This window comes from Euleptes europaea, chromosome 10 (genome assembly GCF_029931775.1).
Source record: "Euleptes europaea isolate rEulEur1 chromosome 10, rEulEur1.hap1, whole genome shotgun sequence".
NCBI classification, from domain to species: Eukaryota; Metazoa; Chordata; class Lepidosauria; order Squamata; family Sphaerodactylidae; genus Euleptes; species Euleptes europaea.
Genome location: NC_079321.1, coordinates 50103912 through 50127907, shown reverse-complemented (window position 1 = coordinate 50127907; position 23996 = coordinate 50103912).

Sequence of the window (23996 nt, the reverse complement as noted above, 5' to 3'; positions counted from 1 at the left end):
CTAGGCCCACCAACTGTATCTCTCCTCCTCCCTCCTTCCCTCTGGAAAAAGGAAGGCCAGCCTCCCCAGAGCCAGGGCTGCTGGAAGATATAGCCCCTTTGAAATTCCATTACACTTGTGTGTATACCCTGAGGTTTATCCCAATATTATCTCCCTGGAAGAGAAAACCTATAATGGCAGCAGGCCGTAAAAAAGACCCAGTTTGAGAACATTTTAATGAGGTTCCTCTTCCTTGCAATAATTTCATAATTATCTGTCTATGTATTTCTAATAACCAAATCAGAATTTTTGATATAACTGTAAACATTACTCTGAAAAATTATTATTCCAAAAAATGAAACCTTCATCTGGTTGTAAATATTAAGATTATACCAGCAAGAATGAGCCTTTCTGTAAAAAAACATGATTAAAATCAAGTTGTACTGACTAGTGGAATGAAAGTTGCCTCACTTTTCTGTGCTCATGCACTCTCTAGTCAACTCTATGCTCTCACCACTCCTCTCTATTAGCAGGCTTTCCCCCTCTCCATTGTCATCAGCTGACCGCCGTGTACATTCTGATTTTAATTTCTAAAATGTGTATGTCACAATATATATTTATATACTGTATATGAGGCCTCTAGAACCATAAGAAATGCAAAAAAAATCACTGTTAATAACTCATGCTCAAATTGCCCTCCATAAAAATTAAATTGCCCCCCGTGGGGCGTGTGCCCACATTGGTGTGTGACCAGCCCAGGATCATTAAGTCAAGATAATGGTACTGTGTAGATTTTCACCTGAATTTCCTCGATCTTGGCCTGATATTACACCACATTCATTGCATCAATTACTTCCTTGCATTTGTCAGTGTGAAATAGCTTGAGAACTGCAAGACCAATTCACACATGCACTGCATCATTTGATAAACACATCAAGTAACAGCTGGCTTGTGTGAATGAAATAAGTTTAATCAAACATCATCCGCACTGAGTTCTGTGCAGTAAAGTCAATTTACACATTCCATTACTACCAATTAAGGAAATACACATGGAAACTGGGCATCCTAAAGTGACTTCACCACATCTGCAGTGCTTTATTAAATAAGTATTTGATTTTAACTTTGTTTTTAGACCTAAGCGCCTGAAACAATTTAAATTATTTATCAACATATAAGGTCATTTACCTGTCATTCAGGTAAACTGAAGGTTAATCAAGCTGAATTTTAACAGTTCTGATACTAAAAAAGGTGCTTTCATCAAAAGGTAATGGGGCAGATCTTACCTCCATCCTACTACTCCACCAAGCAAAGTTGGAAGCCTTCCTCTAACATAAGTATCCCTTTGGAAAAGCCACTTAAGTTGGAGGAAAGCTTCTTAGGTAGCAGGAAGGCTCCTTGGAGGATGGTTGGATCCACCCCCTTGTCACATTCCTCTTATGTTGGCATGTTAAATTAATTTTGAATGACATATGGTGACTGATGTAAGCAAGGGAGGCCATATCATCACCAAAACCCTTCCATCTTTTCCTTTAATTCCTTGTGTTGGATCTTACTTCTTGTATGAAAAAAGGCTCATGAGAACACTGAATTGTCAAAATTTAAAAACCTGCATTTTCAAGAACCTTGCTGCACTATGGTCTCTTTTGCTTCTAATTATGGTCAAGATTCCTTCATCAAAGTTGGTTTTATCAAAGAATATTGACCTGATTGTTCATAAGTAAGACTAACAACATTCCCTTGATTGTTTGCAGTGGTCACCAATGAATTTCAAGGTGCCACAGGATATGAAGCTTGCCGTAAAATAGATGTAAAACAATAACCTCTTTGCCTTATTTCAATCTTAAATAAATAGCTGTCTAGAGTGTATGTGTTGAAAGGGAACTGTTTATGTTGGACTGCCAGGTTGAAAAAGATGGGGAAGGTTTCAAACACCAGAACAAAAGTAGGCTGAGTGCATGGAAACAAATGCAAGCAGATTAGAGAAAGGATTTCATAGAAAATACAGATGTGGAAAAGAAAAAGCCTGAAAGCTTGAACCAAAGAAGTCTGGGGTCTAAACTTGCAAAAATTAGAATTGTAGCCAAATTCTGAACATAAGATCTGCTGTACTCAGCAAAAAGTTCACTTTGCTCTATATTTCTCACATTCCTTCAGGGCTTACTCTCATCATATTTTCCTGAGTTTCTCTGCTACATTTAGCTTTCAAATTACGTATTTTCCCCCTTGATTATCCATCTTTGTTCCCTAAGTGCCTCAAGCAGATAGTGAGAATCTGTGGACAAAAATATCTCATTCAGTTTTTTAAAAATGGAACAGTTGTAAATCAACTAAATGAGATATAAGAACCCTTAGCAGAAAGTCACAGATCACCCCCACACTGAAGAAATGGACATTCTGAAAGGATTTGTGACGCAGCGGTAAGGTGTGAATTCGGATACGTTACCAAGTGTTACCCAGTTAGCTTTATGGCTGAGCAAATATTTGAACCTGTGTCTCTCAGGTTCTAGTCAGACATGCTAGCCACTCTACCAGTATGGCCATAAACTATACTTGGCAAAACGTTCATCTACACCACTGCATTTTTGGAAGTCCAGTTCTGCATAATGTTTGCTCTGCCAGATACATGTAGTTTGTTCTTCTCTAATGAACAATATGAGGAAAATGTCTTGAAAACAAGGAACCACAAAGTTATGTTCCATGTAATAAATAACATGAGTGTAGAAAGGAAAATATCACTTTCAGCTGCTGAAAATGGTAGCTATGAGGTTTTGATCAGGAAGCCTCATTTAGAAAACATCAGCAAAAGGAAGTTTGAAAGATTTGTAGTTATGTAAAATAAGGAATAAATAAAATACAAAACAACCTATTTCCTAGATTTAAGCAAATAGATCTTTGAAAAATCAAAGTAATCAGCAATAAAGCAGAAGGTTGCTGTGTAGCACATAATAAATATGAACACAGTAACTACTCCAGGGCATATTTATGCCACTCAAAGTGTCTCCTTCTGTTTGGTTAGGTACACATTGGCTTAGATCCTATGAACTGTCAGCAGAATGCCATAATAACACAACACTCATCCACAAACTCTTGTGCATGTCTCTATGTAAAGGCTGGAACTTGCTTGTTCTAGGTCTAGGGTAATGCCCTGTGTTAGTGGAAGTACCAGTTTGGATATGATGAGCTTTTCTTAGAATAATGTTCCTCTGCTTTAAAAACAAAACAAAAAAAACATTCCATTAGCAGAAGAGCCATTCTTTTCAAAAAACTGAACTGGAAAAATAATAATCAGAGACCATAGTTATAGCCAGCCTTTAGCCAGACTGGAGCAAGTCATATCACTTTCTTCATGCAATACAAAGAAGGGAACAGTTGCTTATCAACTCTGGGGAATCTATCATATTTATGCCATATCTACTCTCTCCCCCCACCCCCAGTAATAATACCAAGGGTGCAGAAACAGACATGGAGTTGTCTGTCTCCGTTTATAAGTCAGATGACCAAATAGAAGACTACTATGTATCTGCCTCTGGTTGCTGTTGAATAAACTGCCCTCACCTTCCTTAAACTGCTCCAGATTACAGTTATACTATTACGGTTAAAAGGAGCCCCGTGGGGCAGAGTGTTAAGCTGCAGTCTGCAGTCAAAAGCTCTGCTCACGACCTGAGTTCGATCCCGACGGAAGTCGGTTTCAGGTAGCCGGCTCAAGGTTGACTCAACCTTCCATCCTTCCGAGGTCGGTGAAATGAGTACCCAGCTTGCTGGGGGTAAAGGGAAGATGACTGGGGAAGGCACTGGCAAACCACCCCGTAAACAAAGTCTGCCTTGGAAACGTCGGGATGTGACGTCACCCCATGGGTCAGGAATGACCCAGTGCTTGCACAGGGGACCTTTACCTTTACCTATTACGGTTACACTATTTTGTTTACATTACGGTTACACTATTTCCATAATGCTCTATATTGAGTTGATATATGCTTTAACTAAGCCAGAGTAAGCTGTACCATTAGGAAGACTGGGACAGCCGGCACCAGGTGGCACATTTGCGGGATTAACTGAAGCGCAAAACATTTCTGTTATTTAATTTATTATATTTATCCCAACGGGTGGGAAAGGAGATCTGGACTTTCTTCCTCAAGCATCAATACGTCTTGGGTAATTTCTTACTGGAAATAGGCCAAAGAAACTAGTTTCATCCAACATGTGAAAGCGTCACAAAATGAATTATACTGCTGCAAACTGGAACAGAATGTGACTGGTATGATGAGGAAAGGCTAAAAAAAGCATTCAAAATGTTTTGACTCTTCTTATACCAATTAGAACAGTTGTTGGCTTCTTATTATTGATGGTCAAAATGATGGCTTCTGTGGAGTTACTTCCTAGCCAGTGATTACAGCAGAGATTCTGAAAACGGAATAGCCATTTCTCAAAAACGTATTGCTCCATAGACACTTGTTAGGAAAACACTTTCTCTATTTCCCCTGGGCTTAATATTCATATTAGAGCAATGCCTCTACAATACTGTCATAAAAGCAAAACAAAATTAAACGAATACAAGTAGTGGCATGTAATGATGACTAGGAAAGGTTATGAATTAAGTAGGTGTTTATATAAAGGAATTCAGTTCCAAGTTACTCATAAAAAGATAGCCCGAACAGACTCCTTTAGCACTGCCCACACCCAGAGTGGTTTGTTTGAAATAACAAACATAGAAAACACTACATTTTACTGTCTCTACATTTTACAAAATCTATTGTTGCTAAGCGTAAGTGGCATTTTATGTCTGAAATATCACCAAAAATAACTAGCATAAACTCATTACTCTTGAGAAAAACAGGCTGTAAAAAATCAGAATATACTTATAAATTTGCTTTATTTGGACATATATATATGGTGCCAAGTTGTTTTCTGTTGCCCCAGAAGGTCAGACCAGAGCCAACGAATTAAAATTAAATCAAAAGAGTTTCCATCTAGACATTAGGAAGAATTTTCTACCAGAGCGGTTCCTCAGTGGAACAGGCTTCCTCGGGAGATGGTAAATGATCCTTCCCTGGAGGTTTTTAAGCAGAGGCTAGATGGCCATCTGTCAGCAATGCTGATTCTATGACCTTAGGCAGTTCATGAGAGGGAGGGCATCTTGGCCACCTTCTGGGCATGAAGTAGGGATTGCTGGGGAGTGTAGGAGAGGTAGTTGTGAAATTCCTGCATTGTGCAGGGGGTTGGACTAGATGACCCTGGTGGTCCCTTCCAACTCTATGATTCTATGATAAACTAGCATAAAATAACATAAAAAGTGCCTTATATATTCTGAATAACCTTGGGGGGGGAACAGTTAATGATCAGAGCTTGTCACTGCGTTTACTTTTATTATTTGAATTCAAACACAACTGGAGAAAAACCTAGTTCAGATTTGTAGATGACGGAACAAATGGCAATATTCTTGGAACTCTATATGCTTAGTTTCTTAGGGCCATATATTATGCTTAGTTTCTTAGGGCTCAAGTACAGCTGGAGAGCCAGCGTGGTGTAGTGGTTAAGAGCGGTGGTTTGGAGCGGTGGACTCTGATCTGGAGAATCAGGTTTTATTCCCCACTCCTCCACATGAGCGGTGGATGCTAATCTGGTGAACTGGATTTGTTTCCCCACTCCTACACATGAAGCCAGCTGGGCTAGTCATGTACTCTCAGCCCCACCTACCTCACATGGTGTCTGTTGTGGGGAGGGGAAGGTAAGCCAATTCTTCCTTAAGTGGTAGAGAAAGTCAGCATATAAAACCCAACTTTTCTTCTTCTTCTACAAAAGCACATGCATTGCATCAGTTATGAAAGGACAACACACATATAAGATGACCATGTTTCCATTTACAACATACACCAATTAGGGACTATGTCTTGCCCAGGTCAATCACATTATTACCAGTGAAACAGGACCTGTGCTGAGCTGAAACTATCCATCCAGTTAGGCCATTACCAAAAAAAACCCCAAAAACAAAACAAAACCCCAAACGTGTATGTTGCAGTTTATGTAGTCTTTCCATCAGCCCATGTGATTGCAAATTGGGTTGTTATAAGTCACAGGAGCTGGAGAGAGCTTCCACAGTATATAATGTCTGAGCTTCTATTGAGCTGGGGTGGATATATTCCCTTAATTTGGTTGATGTGAAGCTGATTTGTCCTGATACCTATTCTGCTGTATTATAAAAACTCAAGACAGTTACAAATATAAACATGTGCATGCTTGGAAATGTATGCATGTGCATATATTCTTTGGTAGTCCAGTTATCTGAAATCACATGTGCAGATTCCCCAGCATGCATACAGGTTATAAAAATTATACAAACTGGGAAATTTTATTTTGAGAAAGAGTGCCCAAAATGAAAAGACACACAGAGAAGATCCTTTCTCTGGTAGCCAAATACCTTATTTCAAAGGGGAGGGATATTTCCAAAACAATGGCATCTCCAGAAGATTCTGAATGACAGAATCTATGTAAATAGACATTCCTTTAAGTAGTGGGATGGATCCAACCATACTCCAAGTAGCTTTTCTCCAGCCTCAGGAGCCTTCCTCCAAATTTTCCTCCAATGGCAGAGCCACAAATTGGAAGGAGTCTCCTTGTGTGTGTGTAAAGTGCTGTAAAGTAGCAGCCAAATTATGGCTACCCAGTAGGGCCCTCAAGGCAAAAGACATTCAGGGGTAGTTTGCCATTGCCTTCATCTGCATAGCACATTCCTTGGTGGTCTCCCATTCAAGTACTAACCAGGGCCGACCCTACTTAGCTTCGGAGATCTGACGAAATCAGGCTAGCCCGGGCCAACCAGGTCAGAAGTTTCCTTAGATTGGAGAAAAACTTCAAACTTGAGCCAAAAGGAAAGGTGGGGTATACATATTTGAACAAATTAATAAACTTTGCTCATTAGAGTGGTAGGATGCCGACATGATCCACCCCACTGTGGCCTCAGGCCAGTTAACACGTTAAATCTGTCATCTTACTTGGAAACAATCAGGAAGCCCATGAACTGTTAGCATGGCCTTCTTTATAGCAGTTAGCAACCTTAAGAACATAAGAAAGGCCCTGCTGGATCAGACCAAGGCCCATCAAGTCTAGCAGTCTGTTCACACAGTGGCCAACCAGGTGCCTCTACAAAGCAACAAACAAGACCTTCCTGCACTTTGTACTAATAGTAGGCTGAATCCATCTCACCAAATTTGTCCCCATATTACTTCTTCCATCCCACATGAATTTTGTAAATCCAGGTAACATGATTCTTAGCAAAGCATTTTCTGGTGGTCGAAAAGGATGCCTCTTTCCTTTTTTACTCTCAGGAAAGCTGGTTGGAACCAATCGTATGCAACCATCAATGCAGAATGGAACTCTGTATGAACTTCTGCCTTGATTTCTGCCCTCAGGAACATTTGTAGTTGCAGAGAATTAATTATAGTTTTGTAAAAATCTGGAGGTATACCCCGTAACTACTATATCATTAACAGTCTCACTACTGTAATTTGGTATCACAGGATATAAGAAAGAGTCCTTGGTTCATTAATTGGACAGAAAAAGCAAATCACCACAGCAGCATAATACACAATGCTGACAACATTTCCTGCAATAATAAATATTTTGAGAATATTTTCATGACACTGGGTTATATTTAATGATTTTGGATTACTGATGGCAAGTCATTCCTCCAGTGGACGGCACTTTATGCCAATGGAAAATTCCACTATCAGTAGAATGGAGTCACTGGATTATTGTTTGATAGATTGATTTTTAATGTCATGCTTTTTTATCTGAATGGTTTCAAATCATTCTCATGGATGGGAATGCTATTGGAAACTGGTTGTCATTAGTGTGGGACATACCTTGTGGGATTCCACAGTGTGCAATTCTGTCCCCCATTCTTTTCTATCTCTATGTAAAGCCCTTAGGTCAAATCATTCGCAGTTTTGGAATGCCCAAATCTCCTGGTGATGTGATAGAGGTCCTAAATAGCTGCCTGTCTGCTGTGCATAACATAGTGGCAAAAAAAAAAAAAAAACCCCACTGCTACTAGCCATGCCCATTAGGCCCCAAGCAACTCAAGATGCTGACTAAGGGTGCTACCAATCATCTTCCTCTGCTGTGGCAGCCAAGCCCCCTCCCCAGCACCCAATCACAGCCCCCCAGCCCTACAAAACCCCAACCAGGACGCTGCACAACTCATGAGGTAGGGCGCGCAATATGGGACATTGTCTAACAGCTCCCTACAGTGCGGACTTAGAGCAAGCTCTGAGACCTTTTTGTGGTGGGAAAAGCACAGAGAGGGCATTTATCACTACCGGGCAAGCACTTTGCACAAACACTCAACAAGGAGAGCAAAGTCCACACTCTGTGGCTGACCTCTCTCAGTTCTGAATCCAAACAGGTACCCCTTCTTTAAAGCCAGGACCCAAAGGGGCAGCCACACACTGACAGGTAAGCAGGGGACCTGTCATGGGCCTGCCTGGTAGAACTGGGCCTAGTAGAACTGCCCCAAGGCACGGCACACCTCAGTCTCCTGGGGTTTTGAAGGGGCAGAAATGGTTGGGTGAAGGGAACTGCACTTGTGATAAAACCTGCGTGGACTTTGCTAAATCCAATAAAGAGGAAATTAAGGAACACCACTACATCTGGAGAATCTCTGCTGCCTATGGAAAAGGGGGTTAGGGAAATGCTTTCTCTGTTCTGGCTCCCACCCAGGAGGGCAGGAAGGCTCCCACTCCCATGACTTTCTATAAACTATGCAAAATGGAATTATTCAGCAGGGTTTTCTGTACTGGTAATAGGGTAATGCTTTACAAAATAGTTATAAACTTATTTGGATAAGTGATTAGGGACAGTAGTCTATACTGCTGTGCATATCTTACTGTATGTAGGATCCTATTATGCAGTTTTTGCATTGCTTAAGGTGTCATGTTAATACTTATGCTATGCTTCAGTTCTTTCTAGTTGGTTCCAGACTTCTACAATCCTAATGCTTTGTTTATTGAAATGTCCCATTTTGTTGATTGACCTGACTCACTATGTGTAATCCTCCTTGAGTCCTTGTGAGAAATAGCATAACTAAATAAATAAATTACTGGCTTAATTAGAGATTTAAAATATTTTAAAATATTATAATGGTGCTGTTGGTGTTTAGTGCTCAGTTGATATTTTAATTGGCTTTAAGCTTCTTATTACTGCCAGGTTACTTACAGCTGCCCAGTGATTTTTGTACATTTTAATTTTTATTGTAGGTGATAGCTCATGGTTTGTAACCTCACTCAGAACTGTATTGCCTAAGAAATGCCGTGTATAAATGTGAAATATATTTTAATTTAATTTTGTTTCTTCATTCGTTTTCTTAGGCTCAATTCATTTCATTCTTTTAATTACATTCATTCAGTGTGCTAATTAATATGTAGCATTAATCATTTTAATTGCATTCCAGTTTCCAACTTGCTTTTTTAAAGGAAAGTAAATGAGTAGGTGGTGGCAGAGCCACATTAGAGTTGCTTCAGTAAATCATCTACTTGTGAACCTTTTCACTCAGGATTTATGCATGATTAGGAGCTGAAAAGGGCCCTTCTTATTCTTGTGGACAATCTTTGTTTAGATAAATAAAAGGAATGTATCTGTACTAATTTTCTCTGTCTTTTGTCCACCTTCAATATGATTGACCTCTAGATGTTGTAGAAATGTATGGAAAGAAGGGAATGCGCTTAAGTGGTGTTAAGTCCTTTCTGACCCTCTTCAGTGGACTGCCATTAGTAACTCTAAATCTGCAGAATGGTATTTAGCTTGTGGAGTTCCCCAGTTCAAATGCATTGGCAGACTCTTTAATATGATCTTACCAATGTATCTGAATGAGAAGCTGGGCTTTAAACGGTGGGTGGGAAAGTTTGCCCGATGCCTTCATAGAGATACAATGTGATACACTTTGTCTCTATGGAGGTGTAGGCTGAACTTACCCACTGTTTAAAGCCCGGCTTCTCCATTCAGATACATTGCAAACATCACATTAAAGAGTCTGAACACAGCCACTTTGCCAATGCATTTGAATGGAGGAGGATGGGGGTGACCCCTTCCAGACCGCATAACGCCAGACCCCCTGACCCAATCTTTACCAAACTTGGGGGTTCTTGCAAGGAGAGTCCCTTCTAGCTACCCTGAAAATTTGGGAACTCTGCCTGCAAAAATGCCCCTCAGGAGTCGCGAAAAGCTGCAAAATGCCTTTGATGTGTTTAAATTGCTGAATTATTTGGGAATCCCAAATTTAAAGCCGAATTCCCACCTATACCAGTACAGGGGAATTCAGCATTCGGGTTTTCCTGAATTTAAAAAGGCCATTTAAACCCAAAACCGAATTAAACCGATTTTTGTTTTGTTTTCAACAGCCCTAATTACAGTGTGGGCAAAAGATGAATTTTTTTAAGTGTTGTGGATCAAAATGCCGGAGAAATGAAAGAATCTCCTCATCCTATACAATTTTATTCCTACGAAGCTCATTTCATGTTTCAGGCAAGAATATATTAGGACTCCTAGGCATTTTTAAAATAGAAAAGCAACTTTGGGAGAAGGGACATTTTGACTAGAAGCAATGGGGGAGTGCTGCTCAACTCTTTTTCCATGTACAGTTTACCTCTTCCCCCCACAAAAAAACTTTCATTTGGCAAATGAAAACAAGAAACAGATCCCATGAATTCAAGTACTGAATAACAAAAATGGCAATGGGATAGTGTGTGAAATGCATCATGGAAACTTACATAATATAAGTGGAATTGAAGGAGGTCTTATCCCCAGGGTGGTAAAATACCTTCTTTTAAATTTAGATATGATCCAGTACAGTATATTTTACTTGTAGCTACTAGACTCCTTTTAAGAATGTATACCCGTTATTATTTCTGAATGTGTTTTTATGATGCCATCTGGTTTATAACCTGCTTCGTTTTCCTCAGGTTTATATAAACATTTAGTCATTTTATTGCCTTTTACGTATTCCTCTGCTCATAAATGCATTCCACTGATTACTGTTTATGAGGTCACAATGAAAACCGACTCCTTTGTACCATGCCTGCAAAGTTACTTTACAGTAGCCTACTTTTTGTTCCTGAAACTACTGTGCAGAATGTATATAAAACAATGGCAAAGGTCTGTGGAATTCCTCAGGCGAGATCTCAAAAACATCCAGCCCAGTAAAACCTTAAATATATTTATAGGCATTTTACTTCTGTCATGGCTTGGCTTCCGATGTAACCTTTGTTCCTCATGACATCGTCATGCCCACAGGAACAGCCAAAACAGCCCATTTTCCTCCTAGGGACTGCATTTTCCAAAAACACATGGAATTTTGTTCACTTCTCTTCAGTGATATTCAAGGGTTGTTGTTGTTTTTTAATTGCTCCACCATACACTTAAATGAGAAAGAACTAGATGTACCCTTTCATTGTGTCAGAAATTCAAAGCTGATATGTGGGGACAACTCACCATCATCCATGAAGCATCCTGCAACCAATAATGAGTCTTTGGATGAAGAAGCTAAATAAAAAGACTTAACTGTTAAAAAATAATGGTATTGTATGTCTGTAATAATTATATATAATAATAATTTATTAATACAGTCAGTGTTCCTAAGCCTAATGCAAACTGAAATCTTCATGGGTTTGTAAGTCATTAAATATGAATTCCCACGAATTACCATTTTTATTTTTACTTCATTTATACTCTGCCTTCCTCCCCAATGGGGACCCAAAGCAGCTTATATCATTCTCCTCTCCTCCATTTTATTCTCCCTAGCTTCTAAAATGCCTGAAATTTAATCATCTCCATTTGTCCCACAGCTGTAATAAACCAATTTATGCAACAACAAGCTCCTGAAGTGATTGTTTCTCCCTTCTCAACATAGAGTGTTCCAACTAATAGCAGAAGTAGTCATACTACAGAAGCAGTCACATTGGCATCCCTACTGGGAGCTGATATCTGTCCTCAGAAATGCAAAGGGGAGGTCAGTATGGCCTCAACTACCCGTGAATGCTGGTTGACAACCTACCTCTTCATGCTGGTTTTGTCAAACTGATCTCTCTCCCTTGTCTATGTATTTTTTGTACCTTCTTCCTTTCCAACTTGTTATAATAACATAAGGCAAACCTGCTAGACCAAAATGCTATTTACTCTAACATCCTGCTTCACACAGTAGCCCAGTGCACACTGAGTCAACATTTTCGCTGAAATATCCATTCTAACCCCTGAATAGTCACCACAGTTCAGTGTATGTATAAAATCAGGATTTTATTTTATGTTTTTGTTACATTGTGAATTACTGTACCACTTTTTCTGCCAGGAATCACGTTGATTCTCTTATTTATATAGGTTCTAACATCTTCTTCCAGTTAAGGGCCCAGAATAAATTTCTTCTCTGTTTAATCGATGTTTCCCACAGAAAATCTGTAATTTTTACCTTTTTTTTAAATTTTGGTGTTGATAAAGCAGTTTTTCATCAGTTTAGTCTTTTTCTGTTGCTAATGGCCCTCAGGAGGATCTTTAACCTTTAATTGGAACAAACAGTATAATGGATAAATGTTGAGAATGTGCTCATTAGTATAAATGTTGGATGTGGGTGTCTGTTGGATGCTGAGCAGAGTAATTAGACGTTTCCCTTTGACTGCCTACAGAGCTTTGTTGAAAGAGAAACCCTAATTGTATAACTAGGATACCCATCAGCAACTCCTCATTAAATGCCTATGTCCAAAGACAATTTGAATTAGCATTAATATACAAGTCTTGTGCAAAAATCATTTCCTCTACAAACACAGGCTTTGCAACCATCTTAGACCTGCATCTCCCTGTACTACAGGGGCTTTGTAGGTTACTGCTTCAAAGCAAAGGCAGAAATGAGCATTTCATTCTGAAAACGTGAGTTGTTGTTACAAAGAAGGCTAGCCACTTTCATTTGTAGCTTGGTCTATTAAAACCAAATATAGCCAACTCAGCAACAGGCCTCTTAGGTGACCAAATTGTGCCTTTGGATTTCTGACTAGAATGTAAAGAACCAAAGTAGACAACTAATGGCAAGGAAAATTTAAAAATGTATTTTCAATAGAAGAATAATTGGTTTTTATATCCTGCTTTTCTCTTCCTTTAAGGAGTCTCAAAGCAGCTTACAATCACCTTCTCTTCCCCTCCTCACAATAGACACCTTGTGAGGTAGGTGGGGCTGAGAGAGTTCTGAGAGAACTGCGACTGGTCCAAGGTCACCCAGCAGGCTTCATGTGGAGGAGAGGGGAAACAAACCCGGTTCACCAGAATGGAGTCTGCTGCTCTTAACCACTACACCACATTGACTCTCATATAGGACATCAAACCATGAGCTACAAAGAGAATATTAGTCTGAGGTCCACCTCACACAAATGGTTACCAACTGCAAGGTGTGGCATGGAGTTCTCCAAAGTAACAACTGATCTCCAAACTGCAGATATCAGTTCCCCTGGCAGACACATCCCTGCTGAGTTCCCTTCCCAAATTCAGCCATTTCCAGGCACCAACCCCAAATCTCTAGCAAGTTCCCAGCTGGAGTTGGCAACTCCACTAAAACATTACATTTTGTACATCAAGAAGTGATGGGCAAAGGACTCTTCTGCTGAAACCCCAATTTGGTGCAAGCTACACCTTGGAACACTTAGGGAAAAAATGTTCACTTTTTATCACACGCTAGAATTGCTCTAAATTATATTACAGATTCATATTTTCATAATACTTCCCATGACTTCCTCCATCCTCCCATTTCACCTGACAGGGGGGAAACCTACTGCTATTTATGAGGTGTGTTCACATGAACACACACGAAGCTGCCTTATTTGAATTAGACCCTTGGTCAATCAAGGACAGTATTATCTACTCAGACTGGCAGCAGCTCTCCAGGGTCTCAGGCAGAGATCTTTTACATCACATACTAACTGGTCTTTTCATCTGGAGATGCCAGGGAATGAACCTGGGACCTTTTGCAGTTTGAGTAGATGCTCTTCCACTGAGCCATGGCCCTTCCTCTTGGTTGTATGGATCCTGCTAGGGTGGGGTAAGAGGAAAGCTGCATTGCTTCTTGCTCTTGTATTTGAGCTGTGCCTATTTTGCCAGACGCACACTGCTCAATACCTTGACACCGGGTCTGCCCACTGCCCCATGATGGCCGGGCAAACCCTCCTCCACTGCCCATTCATAAAGGATCACCTGGGCCTGGGTTGCCTCCTTAGTCAGCATCTTAAACAGTTTTGGGCGATGTGGGCGTGGCTGTGGCAGTGTGGGGGGCATCAGATATCACCTAAAATGGGTGCCAGTGGCCTCACCACCATTTTTGATGGCCCAGCTTTGTGCCTCTCCAAGGAAGTGTTCCAGGGCTCAAAGTGCTCAGGGAGCTGCTGAACACCAGCCATCCTCCCTGAGCCAGCCATATTTATGCCAGCACAGTCCCCTGCACCAGAGATGTGCTGCTGTGCAGCCACCATGAAGTGACACTGGGGGGCCTGTGCCAGCATAAATGGCCCTTACACCAGTGTATCTTCAAGATACACCAATGTAGGGGTCAGTCAGCTCCCTCTATCCCTTTGCCTTCCCCTTAGGATTGTTCTGTGAATGAATCAGGCAAGTGATCAATAAATACACCCAAGCGTATCTGTGTTCTCATTAAGGAATGAGTAAGAATTGATAAATATCTATACATACATTCGGTTACAGACTGAAGCAAAATCGATTCTTCAAAATGCCAGATTTGTAAAAACTATGAAACTTTAAGGATTCTGTTTGGGTAACACTTACCATATTCCAGGCACTGTTCTTGAATATATGCAGCCATTCCAAAAGCATTATGCCTGAGGCATGTTACAATAAAATAAACATAAGGAATCCTTTTGTTGATTTCAGGTGGACCGCAATGGGGGACAGAGAGAGTTCTAGATTCCTAGGGTAGCTGGCAATAAGGCCTTCATGTGGCTTCAAACGAAACCTATCTTAGACAAAATAAGTTCTCTCAGCAGTGCTCCCTAACATAACCACAGCACAGCATATGTGTGTAGAGGTGATCCTTCAGGTACTTTGGACCCAAACTATTAAGAGATTTCAAGGCTAAAACGAGCACTTGGTATTGGCTCCAGGAGCTGGAAGTCAATGTAGTTGACATAAAACTGGAGCAAAATTTTGTTGCACAAGGTAGCATTCTATCTGTTGAATTCTGAAGCAGTTGAAATTTCTAGACTGTCTTCAAAAACATCCCTTATAGAGTTTGGTACAATAGGCCAATATACCAAGGCATCTGTGACTGTGCCTCCTCGGTCTGCTTTCTCCAAATCAACTAGCAGCTGGTGACGTTATCAGATTGAGCTGGTAAACAGCTCTTCTGCTAACCTCCATCAGACAAATGTCTAGGGACAAAGAAGAGTATAGGAACATTCCCATGATGCAAACCTGTTATTTCAGGAGAACTATCCAATCCAGAATAGGCTGTCTTTCAGGGTTTTCAAAGGACAAAACACATCTTGTGAAGCTCTGAGAAGTGATTCTGTTCTAGCAGAATGAGTTTGACATTTTTACAGCCCAATCCTGAAAAGGGGGTAGATAAAGGTAAAGGTAGCCCCCTGTGCAAGCACCGGGTCATTCCTGACCCATGGGGTGACGTCATATCCCGATGTTTACTAGGCAGACTTTGTTTACGGGGTGGTTTGCCAGTGCCTTCCCCAGTCATCTTCCCTTTACCCCTAGCAAGCTGGGCACTCATTTTACCGACCTCGGAAGGATGGAAGGTTGAGTCAACCTTGAGCCGGCTACCTGAAACCAACTTCTGTTGGGATCAAACTCAGGTTGTGAGCAGAACTTGGACTGCAGCTTACCACTCTGTGCCATGGGGTTCCTATGGGGGTAGATAGGTGCTAGAAAAAAACCCATGCAACTCCCTCATTGGGTTTCATGGGGTTATGCCAGCTATTTTGCGGGTTTCCCGCCTGCAAAATGGCACGTTCCTGGGGCAAAAGGGCTTTGGAAGCTGCCTAAAGGCAGCTCTGCCCCCGGGAATGCCCTTAAACCAGTAGCCTAAAAGAAGCAAGTCAGGGTACACAAGCACAACAAACTGGGGTACATCAAGGAAATGCACAGAAGGAGGAAAAAATTGGGAATATTCACCCAGCCCAAAACTGCCACCTCACCATAACACTTTAGCAGGCTAATTTCCCTGTTGTCTTCTGATTTCCTTTTTCTTTAATTGATGCGCAACTAAACAGATACTTCATCTTGAGATGAACTTTACTGTATCTTACTCCCAGCCATTTATCCTGCCAATTAAATGCCATAATTTACTACAAACAGGTGTAAATGAATAGCAGTGGGAGATACTTCAAAGTTATTGTAGTTTCTAAACACTGCTTTCCTTGTTCCGATACTTTTTTAAAGAGCAGAGAATAAACTATTATATAATAAAGGTAATTAAAACACCCAGAGTGCTTTTGATACATGTGTTACTCAAGTTTTTTCTTACTAATGCTTAAAACTGCTTTTAAGGCAACAGAACTTCTAACGCTGAAGAGTCTGTTTGATCTGAAGTCTCTTTGAAAAAGAAAGGAGATGTTTAGAGGAAAAAGAATGCCTGTGATCCTTGACCTAACAGAGGTAATAAGCCATTGAGACTTGAGCTTTTCTCTTTAGTAGTCATGCAAAGTTGTGTTTGGAAATATGAAGAAGTAAATATTGATTGTTGGGTAGGATGTATCACTGCTCACAAGTATTGTAGAAGAAGCTGATCATTAGACGCCCCATCTATAGCCTGATAGTCAGGGGGACTGCACGCGCAAATATTCAGAGCACATGCAGCCCTCCAGTGAAGCAAATAACAATCCCATGGCCATTTTGGGTTGGGAAAACAGCATGGGGAGGGAAGGCTGAGGACTCTCTCACCCTTCCACACAGTCTCAATCTGAAGCAGTCCTCTGGAGTGCTTCAGAATTGACTTCCTGTGGGGATCTTGCAGCGGCCATATGGCTGCAAGTCCCCATAGTGATCACATGTTAACATGTAACATGTAGTTTGGGCCTGAATAAGAGGCGATACTGTGGAAATTCATCAACTGGGATTCATGCTGCAGAAAAGAGCTTCCCGAGGAGGCCAAAGAGGGGCTCCATTCAGTTGCCATAATTTATGCAAGTAAAAGGAGCCAGCATGGCATAGTGGTTAAGAGAGGTGAACTGTAATCTGGAGAACCAGGTTTGATTCCCCACTCCTCCACATGAGCAGCGGACTCTAATCTGGTGAACCGGGTTGGTTTCCCCACTCCTACACATGAAGCCAGCTGGGTTTTCTCAGTTCTTTGAACTATCTCAGCCCCACCTACTTCACAAGGTATCTGTTGTGGGGAGAGGAAGGGAAGGCAATCTGATTCTCCTTAAAAAGGTACAGAAAGTCGACATATAAAAACAAACTGTTCTTCTAAAAAAAGAGAAATCAGGCAAATGTGCAGGACTTAGCTTAGGTGAGTACAGATTTAAAGTTATTTATTAGTGCACAAGCCATTATTATAGGCAGCACTACATTACAGTTCTGAGTTTGTCATACAATTACTTTCATATAATCATTTGGTACAAAATTCTGATGGCATCAGTTTAATAATTGTTATTCATGACCAATGAGTATTGCTGATTTTCTATATCAGTGACAAAAACTCAAGGAACAAAGACAAAAATATGTAAAGGTAGTGAAGAGGCATGAGGAGAAGAATCCCAGCATTTCTTTCCTACCTGACAGACACAGGAGAAAATGGGAAAGTATTCTGGAACTGCCTTTAGAAGTGGGAGGCTAAATACAGTAACTTCAGCTATTTCACACTTGTATCCCACAAACTTCATGATCCACTCTTTACATTTTGGGCATTCCCTTTGGTTTCTGCAACTTTTAAAAAAAAGCTCAATGGAGATATTTTTGTCGCACAAAAACCTGAAGTTGCACTTCCCCCGATGCACCGTGATTTTTGCATTACACACCAACACCTCAAAAATGTTTGGCAGATCAACAGAATTACACTTTCCTAAAACCATTGATTTCATCGGATTTAGGAGGGTGTAGCTCCATTTAGAATGGCACTGAAAGCCTGTCTTGTAGCAGATTTTGTTACGTGAAATACTCTGAAGTTTCCTTTGCTTAAAATGGCCCTGTTCATTTTCAGTCATAATTATATGGTTCACAGAGAAATAAAAATAGAATGTTACGCATATATTCTCTAAAAAGAGAAGGAACACCATGCAGCATGACTAAAATATTAAACCCTATAACATTACCACAATCACTTTACATCATATTTGGCTGCATTTTAAACTTAAGATACAATCCAAGCATGAACTGATTGCAAAAACTTAAAGAGACTCTTGATGTATGCTGCATTCTAAAGGAAAAACGATCAAGAGGTAGCCATAATTGGGTAAAATCCTTTAATTGCTGTTTTGCTGCCCTTAATAACAAGAGATCTATCACTGAGATGATGTATATAATGTAATATACAAGATTTGCTGCAACTAACAAGTTGACCAACTATGCCCCTGCCACCAACAGACTCCATTAACATAACTGTTGTGTACTTCAGATCTGAAGGAATTATGCTGCCTTGTTTGCCACATCATTGTCAAGGTCTTCATGGTTGTATGTTAAAAAAAAAATTCTCAGTATTATCTATTGTATTTTTAACCACTATCTGTTCAAACGGTAGTTTTCAAAGCAACTTAAAGCCAATGCCAAATAAATATAATTAAAGGGCCCTCAGAGACATGTTCCCCAGTGAGGCCTGAGTCCAGGGGCAATAGAAATCTGATTTTGCACAAGAGATTGGGGTAGGTCCCTCTTCACCACAGGTGGGAGGTTTTTGGGGCGGAGCCTAAGGAGGGTGGGGTTTGGGGAGGGACTGCAATGCCATAGAGTCCAATTGCCAAAGTGGCCATTTTCACCAGGTGAAGTGATCTCTATCGGCTGGAGATTAGTTGTAATAGTAGGAGATCTCCAGCTAGTACCTGGAGGTTGGCAACCCTAGCTTGGGGGAGGGATGTGGCAATTTCTACCATTCCCCCCCTGCTGCAGCTTCCTGTGCCACATTCCATACCATTCATGAAGATTCCCTGAACAGCTTCATGGAACATATAGGAAATTGCAGACGCTGCAGAAAGAAGGGGAAGAGAGCACACATACTTTGTGGAAATAGATGCCCTTTTGCAGTTGTCTGGATAAAACACTTTGCATTAAAAAAAAAGTACTATCTACATTACCGTTTCTGGCCTAGTGCCGAATTGGGGAGTGTCTTGCAGCCAGATACTTACTGCAGCCCCCCCACCAACCCTGGCTACCCTTGGCATGCAGTAATCACCCCCATGACCCTTATACTATGATGACCTTAGTATACAATTAAACATGTGGAGACTGTAGCTGGCAGGGAAATGGCCACAAGTTTATTACTTACAGCACCAGGCATTGGCGTTGCATAGGGGCTGGATCCAAGGCATCGGCCCGACCCACCTGCCGACCGATGCATCATACTCCCAGCCCGCCTGCTGGGAATAGCCTGAGACAGCAGTATGTGAGACCCACTTGGGCAGAAGCCTGCCCAATGATGTTTACAAATGAAAATACACAAACTAGTATGACATATATTGGCATGTTTTATTTTACAATGAATGTTAAAACCATATACAGAATATTACTTATCTTCCAAAACATTTAGGAATACAAAATATTCAAATGTTATATTTTGCTTTTTCCTTGTGAAGCGCTATACATTTTTAACCTTTACAAGTAGTATCTTTTGTGCAGCAAACACATTTAAAAGGCATTTATCTGCAAGTTCAGGTTGAATAGGTGCACACTGCCATCTAGACAAGGATTTGAGATCAGCATGATAATTGTAATGATTTGCGACTATCAATGGTCTGAAGATCTATTCTTATTTTAAAATGCTGGGGAAATGTAAAATATCATCAAATTTACATATTAAGTAAAAACTCAATTTTTTGAAGAACTGGGGTGATCCAATTTTTAAAAATGCATTTTTTCTTTTGTATTTGCTGTACAATATGACATTTTTATTTTATGATTCAAAACCCTGATAAAAAGGCATAATCAATTAGATCTCACATGTTAGGACACTCCAGAGTGTGTTAATACAAGCTAAAAGCGGCATTGTTCTCTACAATTTAACTGCTATCACGATCAGTGCGTACCGAGCAAGAGAGAGACTGCTTTCCGAAATGTTCAATTGGAGTTTTAATGTTTCTCGTTAGTCCCTTTACTTATGTTACCTCAGTAGAAATGAGATAACCAGAGGCGTTTTCAAGTTAACAACCAAGTAACAAAGATTTATTAAACACTACAAGGGATGGACTTTTAGGGAAAACAGTAGGTAGGGAAGGCATAGAACCAGAGCTAATTTATAAGTTTTACTTCAGAGAAGGCTTAGAACTTAGATGGCTTAGTTAGTACAGAATTACAATTCTTAAATTAAGTTCCCAGATACAGTTCACAGAACTTCCTATAGATGCTCCTATTCAGACTCTGCTGCCTAGCTAACAGGGAAGTACGGAGATTATACAATCTCTCTCCCCCAGAGAACAAAGAAGTATGGAGATTGTTCCTCGAATCGCTCTTCGAGTTGTCTCTATAGATCTATGTCTTCAGAAGGTGGTGGAGTGGGAGCAGTAGGGAATGGGGAGAGTGGAGGTGGGGGAGGCACACAGCATCCTCTGGAGCAGGGTGGTGCAGCTACTGGTGCCCCAGGCAACATGGTGGGCTCTGGCCCCTTGACTGGGCTCCAGGCACGGGGCCCGCAGCCCATCCCCTCCACCCTCTCTTCCATGTGGGTGGTGACTGAGCAGGAGTGGCAGGAAGCCTTCTCCAGGGGTCACCAGTGCATGGAAGGTGCTGGCAGTGTCTGTAACGGTGGCTGCTGGGCACCTGGAGAGGCTGCTTGGTGTCACAAGGGATGTTGGAGATGGACAGGTGCACATCAAGAGGCTGTTGGAGCACCTGTCAGTGGCCCTGAAGGCGCCTACACTACTCCCCACTTTGGTGGCCCTCTCCTGCTCCACCACTAGTAAGGGTGGCCCGGAGGTTGGCCCAGGAGCTCCCTCGGCAGCGTGGCTGGTGTGCTGGGAGGTGTGGCTGCCAGTGGGCAGAGGACACCCGTGACTCCACAGACTCTCCTCAACATCTCTCTGTATCCCTTCCAGGGTGAGGGAACCCTTTTCACTGTATGGCCCAAAGGCCTGCTTGTGGGAGGGGGGTTGCAGAGGCCCTTGCCAACTCTGTTAGCTGTCCATGGATGTGTGATAGGACTCAGTCCCTTTAAGGAGGTAGGGTGTGTGCTACAGATATGGAGCCAGCTTCCCTGACCACACCCTTCCCAACCCTGGGCACTGGCCTCACCACCCGTGCCTACCAGCCCAATTGGTTCTGCCTGCCCTATATGTTACAGAACAGCGGCCACAACACATCTGGTGCGGACACTACAGTGCAGTTGCTGGGGATGTTGATGTGGTAGCTGCTACAAAAACGCAGCTGTGGCCCTCCCCGCAATCTAAATTTATCCTCGCACCAGCAGCCTACCTCCGTTATTTAGAGATGAACAGATATAGAAGGGCCTTTACCCTGGTTAGGTGCGCAGCCCTTCCCTCTGCTATGCTAGAGGGGAAATTTAAGAAGATACCTAGGGCGGAGAGATTCTGCCCCTGTAAATCCGAGGATTTAGAAACTATTGAGCATGTCCTTCTATACTATAATTTTTATACAATACCTCGCTCTAAGTTTATTGAGCCCCATATACTGAGAATGGGACCCAACAGGGAAAGAGAAAAGACCGAAAAGCTCCTACAAGGTGATAACCCTTTTATTACCTCTCAGGTCGCAAAATTTTATACAGCAGCAATGAATATACGTCGTCATAGAGTATTCTCTTAGCCCAAATGGTAAAGGTAATCTGGTTGATATTTTAAGTGAACTAAGACTTGGACTGTAAACTATTCTCTTTAATTTTATCTGGCTAAGGGCCATAAATAAACAATCTGAATCAGCTATGGCTATTTTTTCCTGCCGGCCACTGCCTAGCCAAACCCTTCAGAAAGCAGAAGAATGGTGCCAGTCACACCGTGGCCAGCTGACACAGCACAGGGAACCCTCAGGATTGCTCTGCCTGGTGCTGAAAAATACCATAATTATCTGTCATCCCAAAAGAAAATACTGCCAGGATCCCTTTCACTGATGTCATCAAAATAATCCTTTATGCTTCATCACATATGCACACACAGAAGAAACTTGCGAAAGGTCCTAGCCCTGTACAACACCTCTACAGTATCAGTCAATGGATGTAGAGGGGGGAAAGCAAGGAGCATGCTGGTCCTCCCTGCCCTATTTCCACAACTGCTGGGTTATGAATACGGTGTCTTAAGTTCAGAGGAAATCCGCATACATAGGCTCTGTCCTTATGATGGGGAACATTCAAAAAGCAGCATTTCCAATCACAGGGAGGGCACCTACAACTGATATACTTCTTTTGGGTGCAGATGCCGTGCTCATGAGCCAGCAAGGAGGGGGGCAGGGCAAGTGTGCGTGTACGTATTCCCTGTCTGTGTTGATCAAGTATGCAACTTTGATATGAGCACAGGCCTCCTAGATCTCTAATACTTGTGCACATAATAACAAAGTGTGTGTTGCCACCTCCAAATCGCACTGTGTATCCATTATGTTTATAACGTGTGAACAGCTCTTGGTTGTCTCATCTCTCATCATTTAAAAAAACTTAAGTGTAGCCCCATGGCGCAGAGTGTTAAGCTGCAGTACTGCAATCAAAAGCTCTGCTTATGACCTGAGTTCGATTCGGACGGAAGTCGGTTTCAGGTAGCCGGCTCAAGGTTGACTCAGCCTTCCATCTTTCCAAGGTCAGTCAAATGAGTACCCAGCTTGCTGGGAGTAAAGGGAAGATGACTGGGGAAGGCACTGGCAAACCACCCCATAAACAAAGTCTGCCTAGGAAACGTCAGGATGTGATGTCACCCCATGGGTCAGTAATGACCCGGTGCTTGCACAGGGGACCTTTACTTTAACCTTTACAAACTGGGAGCTGTGTGCATTTTAATATTCATTATGCTATAGAAGATGATACCACAAGTCATCTTATAATTCTAATTTATGGACACCTGGCTTTAAAATCAATGACAGTTTTGCCATTGATCTCACAATGACTAACTTACGTAAGTGAATCTGTACTAGATGATGAGAAATTTTCCTGCATCTCTTCTACTAAAGCCTGTTGTGTCCCCCAGATTTTGACCCAGAGATCCCTGGAACCTGAGGATCAGCACAGGGGGTAAAGTGGGAGCCTTCACAGAAAGGGGAATCACCGAAAACACCTTGGTTGGAAGTGCTTTCTGTAAACCGAGGAGATTGGAATCCAAAGTGTACAACTGCTGCCCTTTCAGTGTTACACAATGCAATGCCTATTGCGGAAAAACCCTGTAAATATAAATTCATCAATTAAGTAAAAAATGCAAACTAAAAGCTTTTAGATTATATAATCTTTATTGAAAGCAATTATATGATAACAGTTTTATCAGTCTAATTATGTGCAAAAATTTAAAGATCTAACCATAGTTTACCGTATATACTCGGGTATAAGCCGACCCGAGTATAAGCCGACCCCCCAAATTTGAGGCCAGAAAAGGGAATTTCTTATTGACCCGCGTATAAGCCGAGGGTCAATAAGAAATTCCCTTTACCGGCAATGCTGTGCTCTAAAATGGCGGCCGCCATTTTAGAGCGCAGGGCCCTGCCCCAGGTCGCCCTCCCGCCGGCCTCTGGGCCCTCCCAACCTACCCCGACCCCAGTGGCATTCAAGGGGGGGAGGGGGAAGAGCCCCTTACCTGGAGAGGCGGCGAATCGGTGGCGGGGGCGTGGCCTTCCTGGACTGGCAGGAGGCCCCCGCCGGCCGGAGGAAGGCGCCCAGGCGCGCGGTCGTCGTCGGCGCG